This window comes from Schistosoma mansoni, chromosome 3 (genome assembly GCF_000237925.1).
Source record: "Schistosoma mansoni strain Puerto Rico chromosome 3, complete genome".
NCBI lineage: Eukaryota > Metazoa > Platyhelminthes > Trematoda > Strigeidida > Schistosomatidae > Schistosoma > Schistosoma mansoni.
Window position 1 is genome coordinate 5,981,760 of NC_031497.1, and position 22,422 is coordinate 6,004,181.

The 22,422-nt window shown below is 33.9% G+C and overlaps 1 protein-coding gene across 1 annotated transcript in view; it reads left to right on the forward strand.

Annotated features, from left to right (window-relative positions):
* Positions 1-7,037: 7,037 nt before the first annotated feature.
* The window catches only part of Smp_177190 (hypothetical protein), a gene marked incomplete at its 3' end in the record, with an annotated part of 31,908 nt that continues 16,523 nt past the window's right edge, over positions 7,038-22,422 (forward strand). Inside the window, exon 1 of the mRNA XM_018799018.1 lies at positions 7,038-7,065. The remainder of the gene's footprint in view (positions 7,066-22,422) is intronic.

Genomic DNA, 22,422 nt, shown 5'->3' on the forward strand with positions numbered 1-22,422 from the left:
ATTTTATCTGGTTCATCTGTCAGGGAATTTCAGAACTTAACAACTTGCGAAGAGTAAAAGGTGTACTCACAGTCCATCCTGCTATGTCGTATCTCTAACTTGTGGGTGCACCCCAAGTATTGTTCAGTCACTGAGCCTAAATAGGTGTTTAAAGGAGAGTGTTTGGAATACTATAAGTCAGGAGAAGTTTGTCTCACAGAAAACTATACTCTAGTTGGTAAAAATTCAGTGACTAAGGGTGTTCTTCTTAAGGTGTTAAAATGAGTTCCCGAACTAATTTCGTGGCACATCGTTAGACACTTCCAAATGTATTGTAATCCTTTTGGAGTGATGGAGGAAACACTCTATTTTTATACTCTGAATGGGGTGGAATTAAACTGTTGGTGATTAAGTAGAAATTCCAGTCATCGAACTGACGTAAAATTTGATTCGACGTGAACAGTGCAAGACTTGGTCGAGAAGCATTTTTGTCACAGTGTGAGTAAGAATTCTGATATTTGGGCGAGAATGATGTTTGATTGTCTGCTTAGTAGTAGATAGATAGATAGATCTCGACGGTACATAGGTGGAACAGTCAGTTCAAATTTGATCTTGTACTTAAGCCCTATTATGTGACCTATCCGGTTGCATACGAATTCCAGTTGGTAGCCGACTTCTGTTGACACGAAATGCTTCGAAAGTGGTATTTGACATTTCGGAGGATCGAAAGGTTATCTTCAATAGCCGAGATCTAGAATCTTCGTCCTTCTTGGCTAACCGCACCCCTTGTTGGATCACTATGTCCTTGAGCTTCAAAGACTGCTTAATGAATCTCCAGTCTAGAATACCATAGTCTGCATAGTGACACATTGTACAATGATATTTATTCCACGAAAGAATGTCTCGCGAGATGCCTTAGAGGTGTTCTCGAATAGATTGAGCTCAGAATATGATATATCAAGCAGTATTCTTACACGCCCTTCTGGTCTCAACAAGTGGCTGACCAGTAGAACATCTGTAGAATTATGGTCTAATGCTCTAGTAATAGACAATCCTAAAATTGTAGATTCGCCATGATGTAACTACCTAATCTGCAAGATCTCACGTAGAAGTCACATCACTGTCTATAATGTCTCGTCCTATAGGAACTATCACCAACAGATGACGGAGAACACGTTTAGACTGGAGATAGAAAAAACATACTTAATATGTATAAAAGTTATGTTACATAAGTACGAACACGCCTGAAAGGCCGAATCATGCCATCCGATGAACTGAATTTCGAATGAGTGGTAACGCGTCCATCATTATTGGCCTGCTCTAAGTGTTATGTGTTGAAGGTCTATTTTCCTAGTTTTGAGGAATGTGGTTAGGATCCAATGCCACTACACATCCCCAAGGACAAGAGTGTTGGTGAATGTTACATGAAGGAGCCCTGGATGTTTTCGGTGCTTAGAGCATTTCCCCTGAGTAAGCCGTGCAACTGCCAGTGACACAATTTCAGGAAGTCTGAGCTTCTTATCCAACTCTGATGACTAAGAGAAAAATCAGAGCTTTCTTTTAGGTCCAAACTATTGGAGAATCTTCTGGAATCGTAATTTTTTCTCAGATCTTCGAGTACGTTCACGACGGGGTCTTCTTTGTTTGACATTTGGTTTGCGTTTCGGATTCCCGTGCTCTTTGCCGATCGGTTGAACAGTCCTGATAATAGGCTACATGGACAATTCACCAGTTTATTTTCCTATCGGACCTGGACTGTTCAGCATCTTCGATGGCGACATTTGATCCTTTTTAACTCTGTTGACAGGGTTCCAGCAGCCTTCAGAAATTTCAGAAACCACAGTTGTATTTAGGGAGCCTGTGCTGTGAGACACACGTTCGTCAAGAATCTAACATCATCAATGTTATGGAAGTACCGAGGTTCGGCATATTCTAACTAGTGTCCATGCGTGTTCCGTCGATGCTAACTTTGTCGAGGACCCTTTTTTTGCTTCACTGCGTGCCACTGTTTGTTTATCCGTTTCAGGACTCCCTTTTTTCATGATTGCTAACAATTTTTTTCTCGGACCTGTAAAGAAAATGATATTCTTGCTCAGGAAGTCTCCAGCTTTCATGTTTCATGTGCCACATACCCACCTGTGATCTGACTTAGTCTGTTGTGAGCAGTTACTGTAAGATCTGTGAACGCTCCGTGAATACAAATGTTGCATTTATCATAGTGAATACCACGTGTGACAGTAAATAGGCATCCAGGTCGCCTACACTAGTTCTTCATGATCATACTAAGATGTGAGTTCTTAGATAGATACTAGCAAACGTTAACGATCGTAAAACAAGAAACAGAAACTTTAAAACTGATCTAACAGATCACAACGGGTAGTACAAAAGGTTAAGATATACTAAAACTATCCTGGACGTAGAAAGCTACAAAGACCAAATAGTACTCTTAGACAAAACCACAGTTGACTATGGATCGTCCACGAGTAGATATGATGATATCTTGTATCCAACTTCACCGATACCTAAGTTTAATCTTACGAGTTAGCAAAATGACAAACTTGGAGGAGAAAAAATTAGTTCTAAAGTCCCCAGTTGGAACAGGACAGGCGCTTTACGGTGGGTTCAAATAAATCTGCTGCTCTTGCAAAACGGATTCACTTAAATTCATGGCAAAGCAACCTACAAATAACTTTTTAATTCTAAAGGACTAGTGAATAGACTATTTTTCCTGGACACTATCAAAGTTCTTTAGATACCCCGTAAAACAGAGAATTGGGAGTCAACATACTTGATTTACACTAGCAAGTCATAATTTTATCGGATATCGAACGCAGGAAGGGATGCATCTTCGAGAATTACGTCAAAATCACCGAACGTGTTGTGATGTAGTGGATTTTCTCCGAGATATTTACCATATTTCGTATGTCCTGATAATAATTGTAACAATAATTTCCAACAGTATATGGTGTTGTAGTGACCGGCTTGTCTCGATAAGAACACGATTAAAATAATAGAAACAATCATTATTATTGTAACCAATTTTACCAGCGACTGTTTTACTGTACTTGTTTAACTGTATCAGACTCACTTCTTGTTCCGCTATCCGCCTTGTTTGGTTCGAACTTTCTTACGTTCTGCCATTTCGCCTGTACTCGTTGGCACGTCTCGGTATTCTATCGATACCACGAGGTCGCCAATAAATATACTTTATCTGGACTAATTAAAGCCTCCTGGTTCGCAAGTTATCGGAGGGACCAAGTCGTTTCTGGGCGCGTAATCGAGTTGTAGTGGTGATCATAGTCCATCCTCGACTCGACGCCTACTAGAGTGTTTTTGAAGACAACATGTAGTGGTGATCATAATCACCATTTGTACAATATAAGTGAACAACTATCAACCACACAATGCGATTGCGAATACAGATGGATGAATGAACGAACAGGATTTAGGAAGCGCATTTATGTATAAGTGTGCGAATAATTAGTCAGTGACTTCAAGTAACTCACCTTTTGGCCTAGCAATGGAAGTGTAGTAGTGTTGGTTACTAACCACAAGATCCCTGAAGCCGGATTTACAAAAGCTGAGAAGATTTGATTACCTTTCAAATACTTGGATAAGGCCAATAAAGATCAACGAGGAAACACTTAGTCGAGATGGCATGGTTCAGTCTTCCAGGTGCTGTAACTCTATGAGCCTATTCATCATGTATTAAATATGCTATGAACCTGAATGTTTTTTACTGGTTTTTAAATACCATATGTGTCGTTGTCACTATAGGATGAGCCAGTATAGGAAGTGATGTGATTCCGACATAAAGCTTTACTGAATAAGTAATCATCATTATTATTATTCACAAACACCTTATGGGTACATAAGTGCTGTGAAGAAACCATTCCAGGTTTCTTCAAAGATGCAATAATACACAATTTTCAATAATGTTAGCATTACATATGCCACGTTTGAGAAAGGAAGGAAAAGGAAAATAAAATATTAATAATCGAATAGTAATAATAAGTCAGGTTCTGCGTAATTAGCAAGAATTTTGAATTGATTTTGAAGGAGGAGAGGAAGAAACTGAGGAAATGGAAATAAAGGAGTCGCGGAGTACATAAATATCTTAACGAAGAACAAGAATAAACAACTATGTATGTATAGGAAAAACGAGTAATGAAAATAAAATAAAACAGAATAAATTAATAAGTAAATAACTCATTATTACGGTAAGATATGACGTTAGAATAAGTGTTTGTGCGTGTACAGTCATAGTTTTGGGTGATGTTATGATAGTCTCAATTAAGTGCAAAAGATAATCAACATGTATGATGTGTATATACATAGTGAAGATAAAACGAGTCTGATAAGTTGTATTCAGCGTAACACAAGTTATTGTCTTAATCCAAAGCTTCGTAATCTTAAGAATAATGTTTATTTGGAAGGAAAAAAAAGGAGAGAAAAGAAATGAACATATAATGAAAGGGTCCAACCATGATCATAATAGTGTAATGGATATAGACTTTTGAGATAAACGAATAATTAAAAAAAAATAATAATAACAACAATAGTAATGATAATAAACCTTTACTGCACTCGGATAAATACGTGTAGAATTATGTAACAGTATACAGAGTGAAACCGGGTATTAGTGTAAACATCAGTGCAATAATAATAATTTAGAATGATGCTATGATAGTCACAATTAATTGCAAAGGATAATTTAAATATAAATTTCTATATGTTATATATATATGTTGTGGAGATTATAAATAAAAAAAATTGAGAATTTATTTGTTTAACTGTAACATAGGGTTTTTTGTTTTTAATTGTAGACTTTGGATGTTTAGGAACAAAATATATTTAGAAGGACAAGAAGAGATGAAGAGAATATCTAATGTGTCGCAGGGAATCCCGAATATTGAATAAGGTCTGCTTTTCTAACACTATATGTAGTTGCGCTAATACCGACTGTTACGTCCAATTATGACTTCTTGCCCGTTCCAACTATTGAAGTACTGGCCGTCGATATTCGCAAATCACGAACCCAAGTAGGCAAGAGAACCAAAACTCCAAATTAAATACCAAGTATATTCTCAATTCACAAATAATCGACCAAAGACGTTCTAACAACAATAATTATAACAATTACAAAACAAACCTTCAATTTTGTAGGTTCCCGGAGCAAAAACTCCCAAATACCAAACCAGTGACAAAAGAAACCAAAATATCCGAAAAGAATGATATAAACAAACAAGTCCAAAGGTTAAGTAAAACAAACACATCGAAAAACAGTAAAATTGTTGTACAGTAAAAGGTTTTAATCAGCCAAATGTCTTCAGTTCTCTCGTAACACCGACCTAGACCTGAACATCACCGAATTATATAATCAGGCTTTAACATGTGATCAGGCAAACTTGACCATAAAAGCGTGGGAATGGTAGTGCAAAGATTTAGGTAGATTATTATCGACAGAAATGTCGCTTTCTACTCAAAAAGCTAATAAAAGGGTTGCGTAAATTTACAAAGAAAGGGGAGCAACCACGATTTGTAATTAAGGGTAGCTGAGTACATATCCAAAGCATTACGATAAACAAATTAGTTCCAGTGGTCAAATGAGATCACTGGATTCTCCACTGTGAAGAATTCAATGGAGACCGACAATGAGCTTGATTTGAAGTCAGTCTTTGTAGTTCTGCAAGGACGCTTGTTAAAGTTTATTGAAGCTTTGGCCGCTCGAAAACTGGACGTCCACTCATATATTCGAAAACAATTAGTATTTATCCCTGACATTCCCTTGTAATACTGATTTATTATTCAGCATGGCTTTATTATTGTGTGCTATATTACAATCTTTGTTTCCCCTTACCCTTTTGCGTGTACAGTTGACCCTTTAATTTACTAAACTGTACTCTAACAAGCGTGTGTGTGATAAAACAGTTCAAAATGTGTCGCCAAAATAATACACGAGGCTCTGATAATCATAGTTTTTTTTATATCAATCCGAATTTTTCAAAGGGACTAATCGTTCACGATCGAGTACTTACTTCAATTCTCGCAACTCTAAGACGGTGATTGACAGCCTGATGACTATTTTAAAAATTTATCTGTAAGTAACTGATCCCTACTCTAGTTGACCTTCTTAATCGACGTTTTCTTTGCAAAAATATAACCGAATCAAATTAATAAAGTTTGAGTAGTATGAAAGAACAAGACAAAATATTCGATTCAATAAAAATTAGATTGCCTCTGAACATTCCAATGAGAATTTATTTTTGATCTAGGCGATTCCCTATGAGATGTCACTGAGTCTGAGGGCCTTATAGTGAGCGAGAAAATATGAAACTTAAGTGTGTGTATGTTTACTGTGTGGGAAATAAACATTTAAATATGGTTACAGAGATAAATGGTTGAAATTGGATAAATAAATAGGCTTTTAACTATTGATATGTGGGGGATTCAGGGTCATATGAAGTGCTTCAGCCACTTCTCATTCCTTATGGTCGATAAAAATCTTAATAACCAGTTAGTATGTGTTGGATATGACATGTGACAAAATTAGCGACTTCAGTTGTAGATTTCGTCTTGCATGATTATTAGGTCTTTCTGTGTAATTCAAGTATTCCTTGGAACAAGTTGAGATTTCACATAGTAGCTCCAACATAGGACGCGTCACAATCAACATGACCTAAACTGCAGACGCAATTCTGTGTGGATGTTCAATGGATATTTTCCGTAATTCGAACCAAAGCATTTAGAAGGATGTTGTTCGCTTAATAGAAAGCCCTAATTGTGTCTTCGGGTACCTTGTATTTCATTAAAATTGTTATTTAGAAATAGATCGTTTCGTTTTAATATGCTTTCAGTGAAATTTAATGGAAACACATTAAATTTTGATATATTTATCATGTTACTTTCCATTAGCTCTTTCAAAGAGATTCAGAGCCAGAGATATTTATTTAGTAGAGTCAAATACTTTTCCGTTGTTTGAATATACTAATATCCAGGTTGCAGAAAGCCGCGCAGTGTATGGTCTGATTTTTTCGGCGCTTTCGTCGTCGTATGTAGGTAAGTACCATTCTTTTTGTTCATTTCAATATAATATTTTTGTTTTTGATTGCCATTAAATTTCTTTCTTGGTAAGTCTATTGGTCAATATGTGTTGATATATAAACACTCCTATCATATTACCAACTCGAGTTGTAACACGAGCTAAAAACCTGATCTCCTTATTTTGGGGACCCTTTTTTCTTTCAAGGGAAGCCACTGTAGAAACGTTTGGTGATTTCCACAATATTTGCTCGAACTTTAGGGAAGACCATTGGACTTTGGGAAAAACCCCAAAAGATGGGATTTGGAAGCTTTCGTGTCTAATGTAATTTCTTCAAATTGTTCGTAGCACCCAAGGCTTTGTTCGCAAATTTAAGTTTCAGATCCTGACAAACTAAATTTTTAACCTTCAGATCTTCTCTCCATAAGATTATCTGGGGTTTGTTTGTATTGTCTTTTGATATTTTGATGGGACCGAATTCACGAGCATCATACTAATATAAGATAGACTTTATCGCTGTCGAAAACCGTTATCATGGGAAGAAGTTTGTTCAAACGTTTTCTGGTAAAGGGTGGTCGATTATATGTTTTTATTACATTTGCCAACTTATATAATCAAATGAATGCAAGTTATCGTTTATTCCTTTTCCGTTTACTATACAGCTCTTTATAATAAACATGGACTGGAAAAGATTGTAATACACCAAAACATAGTCTGGTCCTTTTATATGGGCAAAACTAGTATAGATTTCGGTCAATCGTCTCGTTTATCTGATATCATTCTCATCTTTCTCTGCTATATCCGGACTTCCATTCAGTACCTCTTAAGTTCATAGCGCTTTGTATTACACTTAAAAATAAAGCAAGAAAGCTACTTCCGTACTGTTCTGACAATAATTTTAGTTGATTCCATCCTCTTCTAGATACAAGATATACGAAAACCGAGTCATCACTAATACATTAAGAAAGTTGTTTCTAAGTTAATCAATAATTTTCTGTGCTTCTAATTTACCTTACTTTCAGGCAAAAGATGCAGTCATACCATCTTCATATTCATTATTAAACTACATGTAAACTGTGACAAAAGTTATATGTATATATTGACCAGAATCATGAAAGAACCAAACTTTTCGATTAGAAACTCCTCAATAGTCCTCCAAATCGTATTCACTACAGTTATTACACTCAGCTGTGCTAATCTTTTTGCGGTTAATAGGTGAATATTTATTCTAGCTATTTTAACTGTGTTACACCCCCTTAAATGTCGTGTACAACACTCCTATTATTCCTTACCTTATACTTCAGGAGTGCCGCAAATGTGAAAGAACAACTTCTGTACGAGATTCACGTATAAGTGGACCTGACTAAACTTCACATGGTGATAGCACTATTATCATCTATACAGTTGACTGGTTAATAAATTTATAAATAAAGTCACTTGTCTTCCCAAGTAAATATCTTTCCGAAATTGTCTCATAACAAAAAGAGAATCAATAACATTGAATTTCACTGTAATATACGTCATTGTAAAGAATGTCTTTACATTAAGGTTATAATATCCGATGATTGTTTGTTAAAATATTGTACACATATTATTATGACTGTGATAAAACCCTGCTTATTCATTGCTATCGTCAAATTAAAATCTGATTGCAACCACACTTTTTATTTTGTGACTAGTTATTAAGCTATGATCCCTAACAAGGATATCTGTTTTAAATTATGGTTGTCAATCTTTTATGCAGTCGCCTCGAAATATACTCTGCCGGATCCTGTGTGTTTGTGTTATACCACTATCATCCATCTACATAATTACTCCACCAAATTATCAAAACGATTATTTAATATCAACCCATATACTTTCTTTTATAAGATAAAATAGTCCTTCCTATACGTTCTCACGACCTGTGATTTGATAAGATGTTTAAGCTTTAAAAGTTGTCTAGCAGTATGGTTATCTCGCACCACAAGTTCCAAGATTTCATCAAGTGACACCTTACCACAGCTCCTAAGACTTTCGAAACAAAGAAATTTGACAAAGAAAGATACGGATCGAATGTAATAAAAAACGAGTAGAAGTGGTACAGATGTTATAAAGACAAGAGATGGCTGCTTTAGTATAAACAGCGGTATTTGCTGCATTTATTCCTCACTTTCCTCTAAATATTGAGTTTTGTCGTTATTGCATACGTTCACTCTCCATGTTAATTTTTCTTGTTCATACTTTTTATGTTCGGTTTTTATTACCGTTGTTATGTTAATGGCTTAGCTTCATTAATCAATTACCTTGATAAACGTTATTACATAAATCCTAACAATGTTTGAAATCAGAAGGCAATAAGGAGCGGTGACTACAGTTTATTAGCGGATAGCACAGATCACAAGGCTATAAGCACATCCAGCGAATATGTGTATGCGAGCAGATAAAGAGGCGAATTTATAGTCAAATCCAATTTGGCGAAGTCAGGTTAGGCAAGGGCTAATAATAGGATTCGAATACATATATACATGGGGAAGAGAGTAAATCATCAAGAGATATTTAAGCGATTAGCATTTTAGCCAGAGAGAGATATGTGCGTAGGCTGTCATGTGATCAAGCGTACATGTTTATACAGATATGATGGTGATCACAATAGTACAAAGAAATATGCGAATTGTTACTGTTCGAATAACATTGTCTGTTCAGTAAGTTGATAAAATGGCTTAGCAAAATTTAACCATAATCGAAACTGATTGTAGGAGAGTTGCTATAAGCATTATTGTGCAGATATTAAAGTATGGTAACTTGGTTTAGTGCATAATCGTAGACCAGATGTTTTTGTAATTATGCGTAATAGGTTATTTGTATCCAAACTATTCATGTGGTCCTTGCAATCACTTCTTAAATGATTGAATTGGTTTCAAATATGATCCGCAAACTTCTAACCACTTTCACTTGGTTAACCAAATACAAACTTAATAGAATGCAATTAGTCATTTGAGAATTTCATATGCATACGTATATACTCTAGTATAATCCTACGTTCGATACTGATCCTTACAACTTTGGATACATAAATAGTCTGAAGAGTTTCCACCGATTTCTGTTTGTTCAAGTTCATACAGTTTAATTGGCGACATTTAGCTGGTCGAATTTATTTAGCTGTCTGATTTTATAAGATTGATTTAAAAACCTTAACACTAAAGTGGAACTTTTAATTTAACTTGTCTGATTTAAAAAAAGTAATATCTGATGCTCATGAATTAGCTTTCGCTATTATTTAATAGTAGATTTTTTGAGTTAAAAATCACTGTTCTGTAACAAATGAATGTTAAATCTTTATGTTAATTAAATGCATGCAAAGTAAATATTACTTTCAGTACAAGACATTTTTGGTTGTAAAACATACTAATGTGTCAGTTCTGTGGGTAATTAACATATTATTTAACTAAACAGTACATTTATTGGAAATTGAATTATAGGTGGTGTCTTTCAATGACCTTCTATGCTTCATGCACAACAGTTTTTTTTAAACATTAGCGAATATCTTGTAGAAGAAAAATTCATAAAGGTACATGATAACATCAGGGTGTATAACCAAACATATCTTCACTTTTGTATATCTGCCGTTTTATTCTATCAAGCTTATTACATAAAAAGACAGGAACTTCCAGTTCCTCTTACTACTCGGATCCAATTATTAATAAATAATTAGTTTTTTTGATTTCATGAAACGGTTTTGCAATATAGTGTCTTTTTTCTTATCTGACATTGATTTTAATCCTAAGAACTTGACTTAATTTCAAGGTTTATTCGCACTGACTCTACCACCTTATAATAAGAAATACTTAGTTCATTGTTCTGACTTTTACAATAAATACGGATTTTATGTCATGAAATGTTTGTCACTCAATTATTCATCATCCATCTTTAAGCTATTATGTTTAAAAAAGATTATGTTATATTATTGTTTATCATGAAAGAAGATCCACTTCCTAAAATAAATGAAAAGAAAGTATGAACTTTTCAACCAATGTGGAAACATGAAACCTTTGTCAATGACTTAGAATTTTCGCAAAATTTATAATATAATGTACTTTTGTAAGCTAGAGTACCGTTATTGTCAGTCAGTGATTATGAGTGCTGTTAGAGGTATGAGGGCAGTTATCACTTATCGGTTGCCCACACCGTGGAAGGGTTCTTCTAGAGGTACCTGAAAAGGAAATTGGATTAGAAGTAGTCTTAATGACCTGAGAGCGTGATCGCAGTGCCCAAGGGACAACTGCTTGAGGCCGGTCACGCACGGCTTTTTTGTGGGTAATTTTTGTGTTAGCTACGTACTTGTTGGGACCTTACCGCCGGAGACGGAAATCCGTAGGATAAGGCGGTGTGTGCATTTTTAGGGTCGACCTTTTCTAACCCCACCCCTCCTTGTGGGAAGGCAGCATCGCTGTTATGCTAGTTGTCTGAAGGAAACACCTTACTACCGTCACACCTCTGTACAGTCAGCAGTACGAATTCGCCTTCGGACCTTGAGTTTGATGCTTTTAGTCTTACCGCTCTTCAACTGACCTGTCTAGCATGGTAGGACCTTGAGGAATAATTGTTCCAGCCAGTATAGCTCGATTGGTTCATCACGATAGGCAAGTCCGACCACCACGTCAAGGTAGCGGCAACGGTCAGGACCGTTATTGTTGTTTTCCTTGATATGATTTTGAAGTTTTAAAAGTTTCGTTGATTCTTATCACTCAGGTATTTGTATGTTCTTATAAAAGAGTAGTTAGTATACTTTATCCATTTATTTATAACAGTTTGGTTAGTCAAAGAGCAATACAAGTGATCACAGTAAAGTTTGCCTAAAAGTCAAACATACAAACTTAAAATTTGTTGTTTAATTATAGTAAAACTAACTTAGAAGTTACTTCTTGAAGTAATAATATTTATAAAGTTTTCTACATCCTCTTTTCATTCCAGACACTAGGACATAGTTTTTGATATAGTAATTAATAACAATCAAACTGTACAATTTCATCTAGTCTTTAGTCAACCTTATTATATAATCACTAAACTAGAGATTTATTTACATTCGCTAACGTAGATAAATGTAGAAGTTTGAGTTTACGAATAGCAAAACATCTCCTTGAAATAACTGTATTAAATTGATAAAAAGCCAACAGAATTAGTTTTGTGATATCTGTTGTCAGCTAAATGTATCATTACATCCGATTTATAAATAATTATCAGAAAGGGGTTTTGTGGAGATTTTAGTAATTTTTTTTATATAGTTGAAACCATGAGTCAACTGAAGCTCGCGCGCGAGACTGATTGGCCCTGGGTTCGAATTCCACACACTTCTGAGGAGTCTCACAATAGGACGAAACGGCCTTCCAGTGCCTCCACGTCTTTCATAGTGGTCTAGCTTCAATTGACTCTTGATTTCAACTATGTAAAAAATAATTTATTATCTGTAGATTAATTCATCTTCTACTGTTGTTTGACATTATACTGAACAACATAAACTAGCTAAATCAAGATTATTTAAATATTGAATGCGTATTTGGCTCATCCGATTTTCATTCCATTAATAATTCACTTCAAATTATTGAACTTAACAGCATTAGACTTTTTACATCAGTTAAATCTTGGTATTGATATGAAATTTTGCCATATCAACCATTCACTATGAATTTGATCACTTTTAATCTCGTGGTTAGTATAAAGCTTTGAAACATTTGACACGACTTCAAATGCATTCAATTCATATCATGAAAAACAAAAATTCATTAGCCATTCATAGATCTATAAAATTACAACTTATATAATATGTCTAATAATAATGATCTGCTAGTTAACTAATAGAATTTTCAATAGTTGAGATCATAAATAAATTGAAGCTAGACCACTATGAAAAACGTGGAAGCACTGGATGGCCGTTTCGTCCTATTGTAGGACTCCCCAGCAGTGCACATCGACGATCTCGACTCGCGAGATTCGCACCAAGGATCTATCAGTCTCGCGTGTGAGCGCTTAACCTCTAGACCACTGAGCTGGTCGGCATCCAACGGTGTTAATGTCTAACTTCAACCAATCCACGAAATTGAACGATACATCCACTATTGTCTTCAACTGTCTTCACTATAATATCCACAACAACCCCTTCTGATATGAATAGAATTTTATTGATATTTATCTTCATTCCCATTCATAATCATTGTTTTAATTCACCAGTCTTATTCTAATTTAAATCACCTTGAAATTCAATCATTGGAATAGTTATTATAAAAGAGAGTTGAAATGAATAATCGATCTATTAGGGATATTTTGTTGTTTATCTTCTGATTGGTCAATTCTATATCATTTATTCCTTTTTTTGTTTTTTTGTTTCCTTTCATTCCTATAGAGAAGTAATAAAAATAAAAATGCTATTGTTTCTTGTCTTGAGATTATAGATTATGGGATATAATATAAAAAATAGCATTATTTTTTAAATTCATTTAAATGTAAATCAATATAAGGTGTTATTTATTAAAGAGGAATGATATATTTGCAAAATCTCAGCGAATGAATTTGAAGTAAATCCAACGTTTCACCTGGCAATCTGGTCCAAGCTTTTTCAAGGGAAAGCTTGGATCAGATTACCAGGCGAAACGTTGGATTTACTTCAAATTCATTCAACTGAGATTTTACAAATATATATTCTTCCTGTCTAATATCTTACATCAACTTGGCGCTCAAATACTGTGAAACTATTCGTTCTAATTTAGACGAAAGTTCTTATATAAAGTGTTATTTAGTTATAATCTGATGTATTTTGGTCTTATGTAATTAGGATGTCACTATTTCGAATTATATATCACTTCTCAATTGTCAAGTATTTTATGATTTTAAAGCCATTGAAAGTTTAATTATGAAAACTACATGATGAATAGGCAATAAAAGCATTTGAAAAAACTATTTAGTGGACTGAGCAAATACATTTCATTATCATATAATAATTCCAATGAATTATTACATTTGAAATGTAGATTTGTTGTTTATTGTAAAAAAAGTTAATCTAAGCTATGAAAAGATTTATCACTTAATGTTCAACCATAACTCAATTGGTAAAATATTGAATAGATCGTGAATGAAAACTAATGGTTTAAGTTTGGACCTAGTGATTATTTGAATTCACTTTGTATCGTTTGTTTGAATCTTCCCATTGATGCTTAGGACTACAACTGGTCAGTCTTTCATCAACCATATGTGCATACTGTGCGTATTGCTTCAATGTAGCCTTAATTCACAAGCATTATAAGCAAATATGGATAGTGGCTAGCAGTGGAATTCAGGATGCGCGTTTTGTCCTATTTGGTACTGACCAGGTGCCCAAACTGAAGCAGGTGATTTTCTTAGGGGTCCACACCCGGAGCCTTTAACCTAAAGGTCTGATCCACAAGGCAGTGGAGCATCATGAGGAGATGCAGTCCCATGGTAGCCGGTGACCAACGATTGATTCATACGCCATTTCTTCCTTCAGGATACTGGAGCCCATGTGCACCATTGATTTGGGATCAGGGTTTTCCAACTCTCCTAGATGAACTTTCCGTGTCCACCAACCCGGTTGAAGCGCCGGACATTCGCTTTCCATCCTTTCCATTTCTTAAAAAACACACACCGCCACGAGAAGACAATGAGTAGGACTTCTCTGACAGAGGCTATATACGCGTGGACACATGAGAGCATTTCGAGAGAGAGCGGACTCTCCACACTCTCGGCCGTACAAGGGCATTCGGGGGCTTGTTTTTATTTCTTCAAATGGTCAAGTACATGATAGTTTTAGCTGAGATGAACGGGGTTTTTATAGTAATCAGGAGAAAACAACTGACAAGTCTCTTTGAGGTTTCTACTTGTTAATAGCATTATATTGTTTGTCTTAAAACAAGTAATGACTTGATTATAGAGTAACCTCAGTGACGATGATATCCATTTCTAAATTTTGAAGTTCTAAAGTTTAATCAACTATAGTTAGTGATTGTTCATATTCTCTCTCTCTCTCTCTCTCTCTATATATATATATATATATATATATATATATATATATATAGATGGCACCTCATCATGAATAAGAAACATTTTGACTGACATTTATCAAATTACATCAATTATAACTTAAATGAGCACATTTTTCAACGGTTATAATTGATTATTTTTGTTGTAATGCAAAATAAATTCCTCTGAGTCACTATATCTATTAAGGTAAGAACACGCAAAAGGGCGATTGAGAGTGTTCATTCACATATTTTCCACTGACTGCTTTTTGTATTTATATTGACTAACAATAGAGTTCAATAATTCCTAAGTATTCTTTGCGAATTCATTCAAAACTTATTGTTTATATTTAGACATTTTCTTCTATTAAAACAAATTAACAATAGTAAGGAAAAAAACGGAAATCAATATGTAGGCAATTCGTAATTAAGTGATAATAACAACAATGTAACTCAGTAAAGAAGTGCATATTTGTATACGCAGGTTCGCGTCATAATTTAAATATATACGCTAGTGATTCAAACAGATTATCCAAATGAAAGAAGATAGAATGGAGTCCGATTCTGTAATAGAGAGGTTAAAGATCGAGATCTTTTATCAACACAAATTCACTGTAGTTGGAAATATAAATCACTAGGTTCTTTGCTTCAATGATCTAAAAGTTAGTCAAGAGACCTAACAGTCCTGGTTTCTACTCCTTGTAGGTTCACATTGCTAAATAGCACGAAACTCTAATCACACAACTGCCTAGTACTGTCTAGTTTCCAATAAATTTTCAACTGATATCAGATTTTGGGGAAGATTACATTTGAAATCTAACTTTGTCTTTGCAAACATTGAACAATGAAAAATGAATTACTCCTTATACTGGCGAGCTGTTTAAAACTAATTGATTCTAATTTATTAAACTGATAAAGTTTTGTAAACATTTGGTATAGGTCTATAACTAATGCAACTATAGTAACCTATGTGTGAATGACTACCAGAGATTAGATAAAATATTATAGTTTAAAAATATATTGATTAGAATTAAAATAAAAATGAACTTAATTGTGCAGTATGCAATAAACTAACACCATTAATTGCCATTAACAAGCAAATAAATAAGTTTCAGGTAAACTTATATATAGATATATTAATACAGGTGATTTGCTATGGTTTTTTCTCATTGTGTACGTGCTAATCCTATTACACTAAGTATATATGTATTTTTTTTCATAAGAAAATAATAGTATCAATTTTTCCCATGCCTTAGTAAATGCCGTTTCTTATTAATTGGAAGGAATCTTTGCTTGTTTTAAAGATTTTTTGTTGTAATAAAGGAAACTTTCTGGCAGTTGTTAGATTAGTAGTTCGAGAATGAAAGAAACTTATAGAGTTCTAAGTGATTTGTCATGTGGATTGAAATTCAGTCCTTTTTACAGTGAAGTGATTTCTGTCTGAGAGATTATGAACAACTCTTAAATCATTAGAAGTAGATTTAATTGTTGAGGTTTTCTCCCCTTCTTTCTTTAATCTTTACGTATTTTCTATTTCTCTGAGGTTTGACTAGTTAAAATAATGATGTTCCCTTTCAATGAATGAGTTAAAAACATGAGTTTGTAATTCAGTAGAAATAACAAGTTTTTTTTGATGCGTTCATAGTGTTTCTTTGGTGAGTATTTGGGTGTGTGAATATATATTCTTGTAAAATACTTGTTATGTCTGCTAAGAAACTTGAAGAAACTTCTAGAAGTTGCTCCCATTCTTGAACCACTAATCGAACAACTGCCAGAAAGAGTCTCATTATTAAGTAAAAAATATCATTCCTAATACTATAAAGAAAATGGCGCCTATTTTGAGAATTGGAATCCTAGTAAGTGTTGGGGCGATCCTAAAAATTTCTTGCAATAGACATGACAAGCTCAGGAAACATTACGAAGCATTTTATCCAATCAGCGTTTGACTAGAAGTTTTGCTAGAAACATCGTAAAAATGAAAAGTCACATGTAGAGTTTCTGATTGGCTGATTACTACACTGATACTATGTTTAGTGGCATTCCAGAATTTTCAGGAAGACCCAAGAACTTCTAAAATACTATAAAACCCCATATTTTCTGTAAATAAATGAACCTTTCGAGCAAAGTGCTTCTCGTCTATTTTGCGCCTTTTCTCTCGTGTTCAAGTCGCTGTGTAGATTTAGCTTGGCGGTTACGAGACTAGCTTAGGATCCGAATATAGCGTTCAATTAACAAGACTTATCAGTAAGCATTTAATGTTAGTTCATTGGTGGTGGTCGGCGGTAATCCCTGGATTTATGTTTCCTGATTGGCACTCAGCAAGACATATCTACAGTCTTGAGAGAACTAATATACTCAAACGAGATATAAATTATGTATATCCAACTTGATAGATTTTAATTCGAACCTAATGAATTGAAGATTTCTTGTAATTTTCAGAAGGATTTTATTCCAAGTCAGACAAACATTCAAAAAATGCAACATGATGAAGATCTATTTATACATGTAGTGACACATATTACGAGTAAATGCTTCTGCTCCAATCTTATGACCAGTTCCATTGAAAGCAGGCTATTAAGTTCGAAAGATAACATGTTCATATTAAAGTTGAATATTAATAAGCCGGATGTTAAGACAGATTACATGTGTATATTGTATTTGATAACAAAATAAAAGAATAGCTGTTCTGCATTCAACTTCTACTAAATTAGACACTGCTTGACGTAAAAGCTGAAGATTCCAGTTCTGTCCTGTGTAGTGATAGGTGAACATTGATTAGTAAATAGACGAAATAGCTGCTTGCAATTTGCTGGTTTCAAATACTTTTTCAGCTCTTAATAAAGACTACTTTTCAATCCATCAATTAAACGCAAGTCACTTAATGGGATGATGACAAACCTGTCCATCAATATTTACATATAATTTTATCTAATCTAATATTTGAAATGCTTACTTGCATGGACATTATTTGTTTATCTAATCACTAACTCTATACGTGTGTCTATCTATGACTCCTGTATATATATAATGTCGATTTAGATGAAACGTAAGCCAAGTAACATAAACTGTACACTTTTATTTACGTTATGATTAGACACCACTTACTAAATCTGTAGTAAAATTCCAAAATTAGTGTTTATTGGTACACTGGCTGAATAAATATACTTATAACATGTGTAATACACAAAGGTTTCGATTATTACAATAAATAATGATGTTTTATTTTTATATTAACTTAAAACTAATAACTTCAAATATCGTCAATATATCGGGGAAATCACTTCATACTATTTCACTGGGTTAAAGTTTTACAACTATGGAACATACATAACCTAGGAAAGTTGAAAATACGCCCACATTGCAAGTATTTGTTCATATATATATTCTAATCATTGTTTGCATATGATAGGGACAACCAAGTGAACAGGATTGACAACAAGAATAGTGATATGCGTAAAAATATCGAATTGATTGATGTGAAGATGTAAATCTTCATCATAAAATGTGATCGGGGCATATGCTATGCATTATGCCCTGCAACTTCTTATCGTCCTATGCCGGGTGATATAAAAGTAGGCTAGAATAGGTCAAAGAGTGTCTAAAAAAGTTATATGCCCCCAGTCCATGAAGTGGTTTACTGATAACTTGAGCTGTGTTGGAAAATGTAGACTTCCTGGTTGTGGCATTTGAAGTCGTAATAATGCATGGCTGAAAAAGTCAAGTAATATATTTCAAAATAAATCTTATAAGCTCAGCTGCATTAATTCGCTACTTTCCTTTAAACCTTTAGCTTAATTTCGCTTCATAGTCTTCATTCTTCAGTTCTACCCGTTCCATTCGATTTATAAATTTTACATTTTACTTTCAACTCCAGTTAACATCATTATTTCCACTCTGTTTTTCATCATGTTAAGATCCTCTGTCGCCATGCTAATAGGAAGTGTGAGGCTTGCATCAGTCTACATTCACCCCAGGGCCTAAGTTACCTATTACTGACCATCACACTGTCAAGTCGATCAAAATATCCATAATCTAGGGCTTAATATGTTTATCGAGCCTCGTAGAATCTTCTAAGTGAGCCTAATTAGTGTATCCCAATAGTGGTTTTAAATCCATTTTAACTTCGTTTGTTTAGGTGTTCGTAGGTCAACACATTCATGTAATTCTGTAACGTCCAAAAGTGTGTTAAGTAGAGTAAAGCTTGTAGTCGTCTGTCGACTGGTGGAAAGTCTTACTTAATTTTACCTACAGATTAGTTAGTATATTAACCGAAGCATTCCCAAACGTCCGTTTGGCTTATACAAAGTACTCACTAGCATTACTTACTTTGCAAGTTGATGGAGTAGCTTTAGAAAACAATGAAATTTGTTTCATTTCGTTACTTTATCACTAGTCTCGTGTCACTGCTGATAAACTAACCAGTAGTTTAAATTCACTGGACATCTTTACACTCTCACTACCAAGGTTCTTAAAACTAAATACATTTGTTTCGTTTCAGAGTTGAGTCTAAAATATATTAATAGTGCATATCACAGTGTGTATCTTTCCAATACATATCTTCCATTCCTTGAATTAACATTTCTTTACCAAATATAGCACAAATTACTTGCTAGTATGCTGCAATTTACTATCATAATAGAGCGTTCATGTACCATCAAAGACAGTAACACTTCTTATCTCAGGCATCACTAATTACCATTAAACTGAGCTTTGAATGTATATGATGTATGCACGTCGTACGTCTGCCTGATTTGATAGAAGCTGTATTAAAAATCAATATAAATCTTTACTATAATTTTCAACGTCCATATTGTACAAAATTATTCTTAATTAGCATCATGAATTTGCGTTACTAAATAGTCCTGCAACAGGGTAAGGCAAAATAAAGTGTTTGCCTATTACTAACATTACTACGTATGTATATTAAATAGTTTCGTCAAATAATTTATACATACTTCGGTGTTCATAGGTTTTTTCGGATCTAACTCGTATTTTTGTTAGTAGCATCAGCTGAGATAAACATATACCATATGATTAAGATTTTTGTGAACCGATCAAGACTCTCATTTTACGATCGATACTATTAGGAAGAAAAATGAAACTTGGATAGGCGGACATATCACGAAAAACATAAAAAGCGTACTTCAATTTATGTGGTTGGAGGCTGGATCAAACTATCTTGGGCATGTATACAACCATGCTAAAATGTGGACAGAAATGCATGTGTTTCTAATCTATAGATTAAACTCTTTTTTGTTTACCATACACTTTACTAATGTAAAATACATATGCTTAATTAGTATACTGATGATAGTAACAACGACGTCTTGTTTAACATTGAAACGTTTGCGGAATAGTGTTAATTGAATAGTGTAAGTTTTAAACATCGGAAAATAACTCATTACAAATTCAAAAAAGAAGACTTTTCAGGTGTTTCTGTTCCCATGTCACTTTCAGAATTGAATTAATCTATTTCCATCGGTATAGTGTGTTTTTGAGGAGATGTCTTTATTCTACTTACATTTACAACCTTACTGAACCCCACACTTGCCAAGATTCATATCACGCTTTGTCTAGGACACACCAGGTGGATATCATGCGATTCTAGTGTAAATGTTTCTACTGTGACTCAAGTTCAATACTCATTACTGAAAAATGTAAACATTTTAACTAATTGTATATATATGCTAAAAATTAACTTTGGCAAAATGTAATACTTCACCCTTTCTTTGTAGTTTACTTAAAATATGTTCAACATATCTGCATGAATAATTGAGAATACAACAATAATTATGTTACAATATATAATCTACTTTCTTATATTCGAGCTTCCTTCTGATATCATCTCAATTTGAAATGATCCTTTTATTAAATGACACCTTAAAAGCCGATTACTCTCATCGTTAGCGTGATTCATACCATAGAAACCTAATAAGAAGGACTTTATGAGCTGTGATACCTAATGATTTTGTTTCATAAAATATCTCATATTAAATAAATTCAATGAATAAATCGTCTTAGTACTTAAAATTCCTGGGTTCCTGAGTTGGTAGTAAGCAATACTGAAGAGTTCGTAATTAGGACTAAACTATTGTCTGGTGCTCTATGCAAAATTATGGTGTATCAACTGATAAAATTGGTTCGCAAAATAACATAGTATCTATGTAGTTGTTTTTTGTTCTGTATTTAAATGTTAAATAACCAGTGTTTCTTTCGATTTTATCGACTTTGATCCATCAAGTAGATTTTGAACGGTTGTAAAAACATTTCTGTGAATAAACAATCCTAAAATAACAGTCTACAATTTGATGAAATCTCTAGATAAACACTTAAGTAAAATTTATCACTTGTTAAGTTTATTGATCAATAAAGAAAGAAAACCCTTTGTTTAATCACAAACAGTGATGCATAGATTGTACTGAATTCACTGGGATACAGTGACATGGGAACATGATTCATAATAACTTGGTCATTTACATAATACAACTAACTAATTTAGTAAAGACTGATTTATCAGACTTTCTATTTCCTAGTTGTAAAGAGCTAGCGATTTCGACCATTTGTCACTTGGTTTAACAAAGTTCAAATCTATGATTCGATGATTGCAAGTCAAGAAATTTAACAATTGAGTTAATGTCCTACCATTCTATTTTTATTACAACAGATAAAAAACAATGCATATTGCAAATTAATAGTAGATTATCAGAAGGGGTTTTTGTGGAGATTTAGTATTTTCATAGTTGAAAGCGCGAGTCAGTTAAAGCTAGACCACCATGGAAAACCTGGAAGCACTGGACGGCCGTTTCGTCCTATTATGGGACTCCTCAGCAGTGCGCATTCACGTTGATTGTTCAAACTGATAATGAAATTTAAATGGATAACAGTGACTCACAAAATGTAAACTAGTAATGTAAAAGGGGCCAAGCGTGAATAAATACCAGAACATGGATCAACAACTGGCTGAGAAAATGTTTTATTCTAATTTCAGCAATGTAATAGGCACTAGCTTTGATATTAAAATTTAACAGAACAAACATATATGGAAAGTACTTAAACTATAAAAGACCGTAAGACAAGGTTCGTTGTGTAAATTTTCCATCAATTTATAGACTAATTTATCTGACTACAAAGTTCATTTTCTCATTTTGAATATCAGTTCCATTCTGAAAAATAACACCTTTCTTTTCCGAATCATGAATTTAGTATTGTTATACTATAAAATTGAAAAAACATACAAACAAATACCAAATGAAGGGGTGCACAAGATCATGGGTTGATTGAAGTTAGATATTAACACCGTTGGATGCCGCTTCAGTGGTCTAGAGGTTAAGCGTTCATGTGTGAGACCAAAGATCCTGGTCTAGAGTCCTGCATGAATGATCGTAGGTGCTC